Source organism: Leopardus geoffroyi, chromosome D4 (genome assembly GCF_018350155.1).
Source record: "Leopardus geoffroyi isolate Oge1 chromosome D4, O.geoffroyi_Oge1_pat1.0, whole genome shotgun sequence".
NCBI lineage: Eukaryota > Metazoa > Chordata > Mammalia > Carnivora > Felidae > Leopardus > Leopardus geoffroyi.
In genome coordinates, this window is record NC_059342.1 from 24,321,658 (window position 1) to 24,333,811 (window position 12,154).

Consider the following 12,154-nt stretch of genomic DNA (forward strand, 5'->3'; position numbering starts at 1 on the left):
AACTTTAAAAAAACTTTTGAAAGGAAATAAATGGATTCTGAAGCTGAGAGGGATCAGTGTGAGTTGGCTCCCAGCCCCACGCACCCCAGAATTCATGCTAACAACAAAATACTGAGAATTCTCAGCAGTTCCTACAAATATGTAGAGCAACATGATTTTGTGCACAATGAGTTTATAAATCATAAGTATATGACTTTTTCCTTGAAAAGATAAGAAAAAGGAAGACTGAAAAATATTTAAACATTAATAGCAGATAATGTGTTAAGAATACATATAATTTTATTTTCTTGGTAACATTTTTAGTTTCCAAAGAATAACAGCTTAAGAGTTAACTGAGGGGCACCTGGGTGGCTCACTTGGTTAAGTGTCCAACTTCAGCTTGGGTCATGATCTCACGGTTAGTGAGTCGAGCCCCGCATTGGACTCTGTGCTGACACCTCAGAGCCTGAAGCCTGCTTCAGATTCTGTATCCCCCTCTCTCTCTGCCCCTCCCCTGCTCGCTCTGTCTCTCTCACTTTCTCTCAAAAATAAATAAAACATTAAAAATTTTTTTGAGTTAATTGAGAAAACACATTTTAAAATAGAAAAAGCAAATAATTAATTTCACATGTTTCAAAGCCTTTTTTAAAACTAAACACAATGGAAGAAAACATAAAGGAGGTTAATATAACTAAATAGTTTTTATAATTCTGAACATAGAAGTGTTTTTTAAATTTTTTTTAAATTTACATCCAAGTTAGTTAGCATATAGTGCAATAATGATTTCAGGAATAGAATCCAGTGATTCATCCCCTACATATAACACCCAATGCTCATCCCAAGTGTTCTCCTTAATGCCCCTTGCCCATTTAGCCCATCCCCCACCTACAACCCCTCCAGAAACCCTCACTTTGTTCTCTGTATTTAAGAGTCTCTTATGTTTTGTCCCCCTCGTTTTTATATTATTTTTGCTTCCCTTCCCTTATGTTCATCTGTTTTGCATCTTAAATTCCACATATGAGTCAAGTCATATGATATTTGCCTTTCTCTGACTAATTTTGCTTACCACAATACACTCTAATTCCCTCCACGTTGTTGCAAATGGCAAGATTTCATTATTTTTGATTGCCAAGTAATACTCCATCGCGTGTGTGTGTGTGTGTGTGTGTGTGTGTGTGTGTGTGTGTGTATACCACGTCTTCTTTATCCATTCATCAGTCAGTGGACATTTGGGCTCTTTCCATACTTTGGCTCTTGTAGATAGTGCTGCTATAAACATTGGGGGTGCATGTGTCCCTTTGAAACAGCATACCTGTATCCCTTGGAATACCTAGTAGTGCAATTAATTGCTGGGTCATAGGGTAGTTCTATTTTTAATTTTTTGAGGAAACTCCATACTGTTTTCCAGAGTGGCTATACCAGTTTGCATTCCCACCAGCAGTGTAAAAGGGCTCCTCTTTCTCTGCATCCTTGCCAACATATGTCATTGCCTGAATTGTCAATTTTAGCCATTCTGAAAGGTGTGAGGTGGTATCTCATTGTGCTTTTGATTTGTATTTCCCTGATGATGAGTGATGTTGAGCATTTTTCATGTGTCTGTTAGCCATCTGGATGTCTTCTTTGGAGAAGTGTCTATTCATGTCTTTTGCCCATTTCTTCACTGGGTTATTTGTTTTTTGAGTGTTGGGTTTGATAAATTCTTTATAGATTTTGGATACTAACCCTTTATCTAATATGTCATTTGTAGATATCTTCTCCCATTCCGTCAGTTGCCTTTTAGTTTTGCTGATTGTTTCCTTCACTGTCTTGATGAAGTCCCAGTAGTTCATTTTTGCTTTTGTTTCCGTTGCCTCTGGAGACGTGTTGAGTAAGAAGTTGCTGTGGCTGAGGTCAAAGAGGTTTTTGCCTGCTTTCTCCTCGAGGATTTTTGTGGCTTCCTGTGCTATGTTTAGGTCTTTCATCCATTTCCGGTTTATTTTTGTTTTTTTTGTTTTTTTGTTTTTTTTGTTTTTTTTAATTTTTTTTTTCAACATTTATTTATTTTTGGGACAGAGAGAGACAGAGCATGAACGGGGGAGGGGCAGAGAGAGGGAGACACAGAATCGGAAACAGGCTCCAGGCTCTGAGCCATCAGCCCAGAGCCCGACGCGGGGCTCGAACTCACGGACCGCGAGATCGTGACCTGGCTGAAGTCGGACGCTTAACCGACTGCGCCACCCAGGCGCCCCCCGGTTTATTTTTGGGTATGGTGTAAGAAAGTGGCCCAGGTTCATTCTTCTGCATGTCGCTGTCCAGTTTTCCCAGCACCATTTGCTGAAGAGACTGTCTTTATTCCGTTGGAAATTCTTTCCTGCTTTGTCAAAGATTAGTTGGTCATATGTTTGTGGGTCCATTTCTGGGTTCTCTATTCTGAACATAGAAGTTTTTAAATGTAAATGCAAAACTGGAAAAATGCTTGCAATAGCTATGATAGAAGATTAATATCCTCTATATTGAGAGTTCTTAAAAAAGAAATAAAACCTCTGAAATATAAACATATATTTCACAGAAGAATAGAAACAAATAATAAACTTCTGATAAATGTTCTTTTTTTGGGAAACAAATGTTCTATTAAATGTTCAAATCTGCTATCAAAGAACAACAAAGTAAAATGATAAAGCATGACTTAATTATATAAAAGAAGCAAATATTTGTATTTAAAATTATAATAATGCTCAATGCCAGCAAAACAAGGTTAGAGCAACACTTCTACATTCTGCTGGAATATATACTATTACCACTTTCTGGAAAGCTATTTTGCAATACTTATGTTCAGTAATTTCATCTCTAAGTCTCCATCCTAAGATTTTTCATCATATCATATATAATAGCAAACATTCAGAAACCATTCAAATATGTTAGTGAATTTGTATATTAATTTTATGCAACCATCAAAAATTATTCTTTCAAAGGATATTTAATGAATTGAGAATATTCTTTCAATGTAGTCAATGAAAATAAATAGTACAAAACTCTATCCTTGTGATCATGGTTTTGTGTAATTACTTTTTTAACAAACAGAAAAAAAGACTGAAAGAAATTGATCAGATGTGAACACCTCAATTGGTAGTAAAATTAAGGGCAATTTTTATTTTCTTCAATTCTGTATGTTTCAATTTAAGAAAAATGCTTTGTTTTTATATTTAAAAAATAACCATTGCATTTAAAATTCCCTATGGGTTTGAGTCAATTTTCAACAAATATATAAGAAATAAAAGAAAATATAGATATAATTAATATCTAGAGAGAAAAGAGCTCTGTTATCTTAAAAGAAATGGATATAATGTCTTTGTTACAAAAATCACTATGCCTTCCATAAAACTTGAATGGAAAATTTACAATTGAAGAAATGCATATAGCTAACATATGAATACAAAACCAAGCAAAGACAGGAGTATTAAAGTAAGCATGCAACATCTTTTTTTCCTTATTAAATCAGTGATGTTCACTTTGTCCCTGCCCCTCAATTCTACCCCACTCCAAGGAACAGTGACTGACAGGAGTATGATGAACAGGCATTCTATTCCACTGTTGATGGAGCATAAATTCCATCCTTGAAATCATCTGGATATGTGAATCAAGAATTTTAAAAAATTTTTTAAGTTTATTTATTTTGAGAGAGAGAGAGAGAGCATGAGCAGAGGAGGGGGCAGTGAGAGGGGGAGAGAGAGAGGGAATCCCAAGCAGGCTCCATGATGTCAGCACAGAGGCAGATGTGGGGCTTGAACTCATGAACTGTGAGACCATGACCTGAGCCAAGATGAACAGTGGGGAGAAGCTTAACTGACTGAGCTACCCAGGTGTCCTGTGAATCAAGACTTTAAGGTATTTTCATGCAGTTAGACCTAGAAATCTCCCTGTACATATTCTAGCCTAAATTCATAGTCATAAAAAAGCTGTAGGAATCTCCATGCAGAAAGATGTATCATTAGAGCAGTATTTACTTTCAAATATTAGAGACCTTTAACTGCTCAACACTTCAGAGATGGCTAATAAATTTTGCAAACATTAAACTGATGTTAATCGCAAGTTTTAAATAATGTAAGAAAGTATTTGCTAAAATGTTAAAGACAAAAAAAGCTACAACTATTAAAAAACAATGTATTATGGGCGCCTGGGTGGTTCAGCTGGTTAGGCACCAACTTCAGCTCAGGCCGTGATCTCACGGTTCGTGAGTTCGAGCCCTGTGTCAGGCTCTGTGCTGACAGCCCAGAGCCTGGAGCCTGCTTCAGATTCTGTGTCTCCCTCTCTCTCTGCCCTTCCCCCCACTCATGCTCTCTCTCTCTCTCTCTCTCTCAAAAATAAATAAACATTAAAAAAAATTTAAAACAACTTATTAATAACACTTAAAAGCAAATGTATCCAAACAGTAATAGTTATAACAATGAAACAAGGACAATATACTGGAATTTTTCGAAACCAAATGATTACTATTCCAGAAGGAGCAAAGGTGCAATTTGAAACAACAGGGACCATTTTGGAATTCTCTGCCAAGACTTCATTTCTGGTTTTATCTTTCCATTTAATGTTGACTTCTGTCAAAATTGTACAAGGACAAGGATTCAAGAAACTTGAGATAATTCAGAGAAACCAGAGCCGGCTGCCAACTTATGTAAGAAATGCTGACCTTCTTAATTTACTCATACACTTTGCCAATCAGAATTCAATTTGATGAGGCTTTTTATTGGCCAGCTGCACTTTTTTTTTTTTTTCAATCACAGGGGTCATGCTCCTTGGTGTGTTTTTCTACCAAATGAACTATTACACAATTCACAGGCTATTGACCTTGGGAGGATTCATGGTGTTTTCCCAAATTATTTGTGTAGTGTGTCAGATCCCACAGGTGCAAAATGTAGTCTTGCTTTAAAAGTTGCTTCAGGAGACAAGGTTATCATATAGAAATATTGGGGAATAAACAGTCTGATACAGGCATTCAGAGAAGTGGACAATCAATGTAGGCTGGAATAAAACAAAGTGGCATTTACGAAGGACATACTAAATACCAGTCACTGCGAGGTGGGTGTTTTTGTTTTGTTTTGTTTTTATTTAGTAAAAATTTCCTTAATTTTCATAGGAGCTCTCTCTGATAATCATTTGACCCATACTTTATAAATAAGGTAACTGGGACTCAGAAAGTGTATAACTTTCCTAAATTCACATAACCAATGAGCAGGCTTATATGATTCCATTTTTTCCCCTCCTACTCAAAGAATGATTCACAGAGAAGGTTTGAGAAAACAGTAAATAACATGTCAACAGGCTAAAGGATAGATATTCTGTAAACAAATTATAATCCATCCAATACTTTCTCTTCATAAAAAGTTGATCAGTGATTTGAAGCAGTTTCATAGAATATTTTTCTCCTTATAAAGTAGAAAGTCTAAGGTATCAAAAATAACCACAGTCTTAAGCAAATATCTAGAGCCTCTCAGTCTTTCCAAAAGCACAATATTAAACATATTCCTATGCCTCATGGTTTATAAAATTATGAAGAAGAGAGTTAAGCAGAGTGAGGATGTTTCAAACAGATTCTTGACAAAATATCAAACTCCCAATTCACATCAGATTCATCATTTTCCATGTTTTTAAAACATCATCACATCTAATGTACTACTTCATTAGACTTTCCCAGGCTGGTAACATTGGGAATTTTATTAAAAAAAAAACAAACAAAAGTTGAAGAGAAGGTAGTAGCCTCTCTCCCCGGGGAGTGGCCGAGATAAAAGTTCTGTTTGTCCAGGAGCTGTTTATGCATAGAGTCCCGTGCACCTTGGTCTCACACTGGGCTGGACTCCCCGGACTACTTTGGAATGTCCACAAATCAGAAGCAGACTCAAACCAGAGGAATAAAAATGTGTCATCCTCTGAATCATCTCACCCCAGAAATATGAAGAAGCCAGCCCTGCTATTCATGAAGCTTCTTTCTCAATGTTTCCTGTAGGTGTGGAAGCAGCAGCTGCCGCCCTGAGAGACCAGATACCTTATCTGAGGACTCCACGCACCCCTGCTTGGTGAGCCTTCATGTTACAGAAAGCAAACCTCATCCAGCCCTATCCTGTGAGTCTGCAGTGCCTTCGCACAATGCCATCTGCTCCTGGTCATCTTACTATAGTGGGTGGGCAACTCCTCCCCCAGAGTGTGGGGAAATGACAGCTGCTGAAATTATAGTCATGTGATCTTTCCACAATGGTGGGGTAAATGCATGGTATTAACTCTTACAGTTCATCATTAAATCATGATGGGGAAAGTCTGTAGTTATTTGTGATTAGCCTTGAGGTTCTGAACAAGAGGAGAAGAAAATGTTTTCCAGATCTTTCCTTCAGATGTTCCAGAACACAAAGAATACTCTGCTTGAAACTGGAAAGTCTAGCTTCTGTATCTTACTGTGTGCCAGTTAGCATGTCACTTAGTGGCCCTGGGCCTCAGTTTATTCAACTGACAAATAGGGAAAATGAGTGCTTGATGAAACACCAAATAACATAATACAAATAAGACCATAGAATGCTCTCTGTGTAATGCTAGGTGATACATAAATGTAAGGTATATGTAAATGAGAAGCTTATCACTATTACCTGTTTCCATGTTTTTTCACTAAAGCTCTAATGGCTTTATCTGTAATCTGGCATCCATTAATGGACAGTTCTTGAAGGCTGGAAGTTTACAAAAAAAAAAAAAATTACATCTCAATAATGTCTCTATTTAAAAAGAAGAATTTCATAGCAAAAGCTTGCAGGTGCAGTTCTTTATTTATTCAAATAGCATCAAAATATCTGAAGAGGAAGGGCACTTGGGTGGCTTAGTCGGTTAAGCCTCTAACTTCAGCACAGATCATGATGTCCTGGCTCATGGGTTCAAGCACTGCTTCGGGCTCTGTGCTGACAGCTCACAACCTGGAGCCTGCTTCAGATTCTGTTTCCCTCTCTCTCTGCCCCTCCCCTACTTGTTCTTTCTTTCTCTCTCTCTCTCTCTCTCTCTCTCTCACACACACACACACTTTCTCTCTCAAAAATAAACATTGAAAAAATAATTTTAAAAAAGCTAAAGAGGAATTTTGTTTTAGTAAACAATGCACTTCAATTTTGGTTTATCTACTTGGGGAGGGCTCGATAAATCAGGCACAAATATTTATCTTTATTTCTTGGATTTCTTTTCTGTAACTTTGATTTTGCCTTTTTAGAAAATATATTTTCATTTCAAATTATTTTATCCAGGCTTTGGTTGTGTCCAAGGAACCTGGTTGTTTAAGGGCTATGGTATATTCCTGGGTGTAGTCATTTCCATCATCACCATCATGTTATTAAGTCAAGAATGGCTTTCTGTAAATTAAAGAAAACATACAATGACGTCATGACCCTTATAAATATTCTCTATGCTCAACAGCAGTCCAGGCTTCAGCTAGAAATTAACAAAGAAATAAAATACAGTGAGTCTTACATAGCCTTTAATTTTAGATTTACCACCATATATAATGGGACATAAAAGCAACCATGTTTTTTATATGACACATTCCTTCCCATTGGATGCACAAAATCAAAACAGCTACAAAAGCATCTTACCTGACACCAGATTAGTTTAGCAGTATGGATTCTTTCTAAAAGCAAGGCTTAATATAAAATTCTTATCTTAGAAGATCCTATAAGGAAAGTTTTCATGTTGAGAAGCCTGATTGAAGGAATATTAGTAAAGTCATATGTTACAGAAATGTGTATCTTACATTATTGCTGGAGCAAAGGAAGAATACTGAGACAATAGCTCTGGAGATAGAGATTTCCCTCCCCATCAGGCATGCCATCTGCAATTTTGAAGCAGGCCATGAAGGAGTTGCAAGTTGCTCTATTCTCCTTACATAGGCAACTGGATGAAATTATTGATATTTCTCAGTGCAGCCATTTCCTGGTTTTCATCTGTTATATACTTGGGGACATCGTCAACAGTGGATTCCTGTCTCACTTTCCCCTTTTGGGAAACCAGTAAAGACATTGATATCTTCAAAATGATACTAAAATACATTTCTTAAACTGTTCTTATGGACCCTGTGTGTAGAAATTACATTTGTGATGATTGACAATACATCTGGTTTTGCTACTTGGGATGGAAAAGCCATTATGACTTCTGCATCTGACATATTGATATCAAAGATTCTATTAAAAATTCTGAAAGAAGCCTTGCGTACTGCTGGAAGAGTTATCAACTTCATCAGAGCTAGGGACTGGGTGGTTAAAGAGGCAGGTGGAAAACTAAAAACTACTTTGGTCATAATTCTACTCTAGAAGAAGGGATTAGAAAAGGTCAATTATCATATCAGGATGGCTGTTCAAAATTGTCTGGCTTTCTCTTTCCTTCTAGAAATGTGCTCGGATTGCAATTCTACATTAGGTGGGGCTCACTGCTTTGACTATGAAATATAATCAGTGGCGTTAGGATCTGGTGCACACTTCACCACGTTCTCTTTTCCTTCTTCTGTGACGTTTGCCAGGATTCCAGACAGTGCTTACTCTTCTAGCCCGGGCCCTGGTCTTAGCCCAGGGTAGCTGTGGACTGGAGCCTCCAACCCATCCAGGATGGACATGAGCAAGAAATAAACCTTTGTTGTTTTAAGCTCCTGAGGTCTGGAGGTTCTTGGTTACAACATAATCTAGCTTCTCCTGACTGATTCAAGGACTATGACAACTTTCTATCACCAGAGTACTTCTGCAAGTAGAACTCTGCAGATAATCAGAAACACTGCAGAAGTCTTTTATGTGTTTCTTAAACTCAGGTGACCCTTAAAATGTAAATGTAGATCTGTAATCCTTTTCTTGCTGCCATAAACAGCACCGATGATGAAAACCTTGCCACAGTGACCTCTTGCTTTAGGAACAAAGGAAGTAATGCAATATCATTTCAACTTAAGAGCCTCTGGGAAATCCAGAATGCCTTGATATCCATCAACCATTATCTGATAAAGAGACCTTCTAGAGTTCTGATTCTATTTATGTGCCTCTGTAAGTCAGGGCCGTCAGCTCTCAGCTTCTGTTACCATCAAAACAAAAAGTCACAACCATTAGGATGTTAAAGATGATATTTGCATTCAGGAACAGCCTTTATAGAGTTTCACTGGAGCAGATTTAATTTTTGCTTTATGCTTTAATTATGCAATTTGGAACTTTTTCAGGTTGTCAGGGATGGAATTAACTTTTGCATGAAAGATATTTATGAGATAAGTTATTTGAAAAGATTATGTTCTGATTTTTCTGAAAAGAATAAATGTTCAAGGCAATATATTAGTAAGTGTAAATATATCATACCAATTAATATACACATATGTGTATCAGGTGATATATACCTACATATACTACAGACATACACATATTTATATATATTAATATACTTATCAACATATGTAAAAGGTTTTATGCATGTGTTTATGTGGCTCATTATGGGTAAGGAATCCATTACTTTCATCTGACTCTCAAAAAAGTCATACTCATAACACTAACTACTTCTCTCAACTAGGGGTCAACAAACTATGGCCCATGGCCCAAATGTCACCTGCCACCTGATTTTGAAAACAAAGTTTTACTGGAACATGACCAGGTTAATTTGCTTACATATTGTGTATGACTCCTACCAAGGCACAGTTGAGTAGTTATGACAGACCGTATGGCCTGCAAAACCTAAAAATAAACTACCTGCTCTTTAGAGGTAAAGTGTTCTGATCCCTGCTCTGGACTCTGCTCCATCTAGAAATCTGGCACTCCTGGCTGTGAACTTATATTAACAGGGCTGACTCTACAAAAATCATGGCTTGAGTACAGCCAAACATTAAATCCATCCTCACTGTTTTCTTTCTGCAGGAAACAGATATAAGGCAGAGGGTGATGAGACTCTAGGCTCCAATACAGACTCTACTACCTAACTCGATGTGTGAAGTTAGACCCGTTACTTGATCTCATTTGCCTAAGTTTTCTCTCAGCAAATTGAAGAAAATAGCAAGAACACCTACATCATAGGGGTTAATATAATTCATAAATAGAACTTAGAACAGTGGCTTGCGGGGAGCCTGGGTGGCTCAGTCAGTTAAGTGCCAACTCTTGATTTTGGCTCAGGTCATGATCTCAGGTCATGAGATTGAACCCCACATTGGGTTCTGAGCTGACAGTTCAAAGTCTGCTTAGGATTCTCTCTCTCTCCATCTCTCTCTGACTCTCTTTCTCTCTATCTCTCAAAATAAATAAGTAGAACATTAAAAAAAAAAACAGTGGCTTGGGGTGCCTACGTGGCTCAGTCGGTTGGGCATCCGACTTTGGCTCAGGTCATGATCTCACGGTTGACGAGTTCGAGCCCCACGTCGGGCTCTGTGCTGACCACTCAGAGCCTGGAGCCTGCTTCGGACTCTGTCTCTCCCTCTCTCTGCCCCTCTCAGCTCATGCTCTGTCTCTCTCTGTCTCAAAAATAAATCAACATCAAAAATTAAAAAAAAACAAACAGTGGCTTACATATAACAAGAGCAAGAAGTCTTATTTCCAAAAATGTGTTATCAGTGAATTAACTGGAGGCACGGCAGGGTAACTCTTGGTGCATTACCTTGAAGCTCCTTGTATGAGAGCCATCACACCCACATCTGTGGCTCCAGACCAACTCATGTCCACTGCTGTCAATCTGGTGCAAAGGGCCCCAGCATGGAGCAGGACCTTGTCTCCTGTAAGCCCAGGACCACTGCAGCTTGTCACATTCAGTTCCTGGGTGATTAAAACCAAGTGAGCATTCATTAGAAATGCTTCAGAATGCCTTCGGAACAGGGCATGAACAGAAGGAGATTTTAGTAACTAAGAAAGAGGATTAGAGAGTAAGAGAAATCACCATAGAAGCCAACAGCTGAGGTATAAACAGCTCAGCAAAGGGGGAAGGAGAACATGACTAGAGCAATTGAAATAGAATGTTCCTTTCTCAGCTGGCCTGTCTTCCAGCTGGCCTGTTTACTGAATCCATCACACCTTCCTTCTGATGGCTGAAGATTACACTAGGGGAAAGAAGGAACTCAAGGGCCATTATAGGATTACAGGAGCTCATTCAAAGTGTCAACATTATGTAGCCATTCAAAGTTATTTTTATGAAGAGCTTTTAATTAATTGAGAAAATGTTTAAGTGAAAATGAAGACTACAGAATGTTTTATATATTTTATAATCCCCATTATGTTCTCTTTTTTTTTGAAAGAGAGAAAGAGAGAGAGAGAGAGGGAGAGAGAGGGAGAGAGAGGGAGAGAGAGCACATGTGGGGGAGGGGCAGAGGGACATAATCTTAAGCAGGCTCCATGCCCAGCGAAGAGCCAGACAGTGGGGCTCAATGTCACGACTGTGAGATCATGACCTCAGCTGAAATCAACAGGCAATTGCTTAACCAACTGAGCTACCCAGGTGCCCCTCTATTATGTTCTTTATTATTATTATTATTATTATTATTATTATTATTATTTTTGAGAGTGAAGAAAGAGTGTGAATGGGAAAGGGGAAGAGAGGATCTAAAGCCAGTTCTGCAGGGACAGCAGACAGCTGGATGCAGGGCTCAAAATCACAAATCAAAAGATCATGATCTGAGCTGAAGTCAGACACTTAACCAACTGAGCCACCCAGCCACTGCCTCCCCCCATTATGTTATTTACATGTTGTTTTAAGATGATCTTTAATTAATATGTATTAATTTTGTAGCCTAAAACATGTTATTGCAGCAAGGCAAAACTAATTGCTAGTGCACAACTCAGAACAGTGATTAGCTGTGGGGGCGGTGGCATGGGGACTAAGTGGGAAGGGGCTTGAGCCGGTGAGGTGGGGTGGAGTAATTCTATATCGGGATGGGGTAGGTTACACAGGTGTATGCCTTTGTCAAAACTCCAGAAATGGTACACTTAAAATATATGCCTTTCATTATATACAAATTTTACCTCAAAAAGAAAAACAAAAAGGAACTATAATGATATGCTTGCTGAAGTGTACCAGATGTCTATAACTCACTTTGAAATTAACTTTTTAAAAAATAAGGTGGGTTGATGGACAGGTAGAGGAATGGATATGTTTATAATAAAGTGAATATAAATATCAACTAATGGTAAGACCAAGGTGGTTAGCATAGGTGCTAACCATGCAATTCCTTCTATTT

At 38.0% G+C, this 12,154-nt stretch overlaps 1 long non-coding RNA gene across 2 annotated transcripts in view; it reads left to right on the forward strand.

Moving 5' to 3' along the window:
- The first annotated feature begins 5,810 nt into the window (after window positions 1–5,810).
- The window catches only part of LOC123593131, a 30,995-nt gene continuing 24,651 nt past the window's right edge, over window positions 5,811–12,154 (forward strand). For both annotated transcript variants that reach the window (XR_006710146.1, XR_006710145.1), the window contains exon 1: window positions 5,811–6,075. This is a non-coding gene — a long non-coding RNA (uncharacterized LOC123593131). The remainder of the gene's footprint in view (window positions 6,076–12,154) is intronic.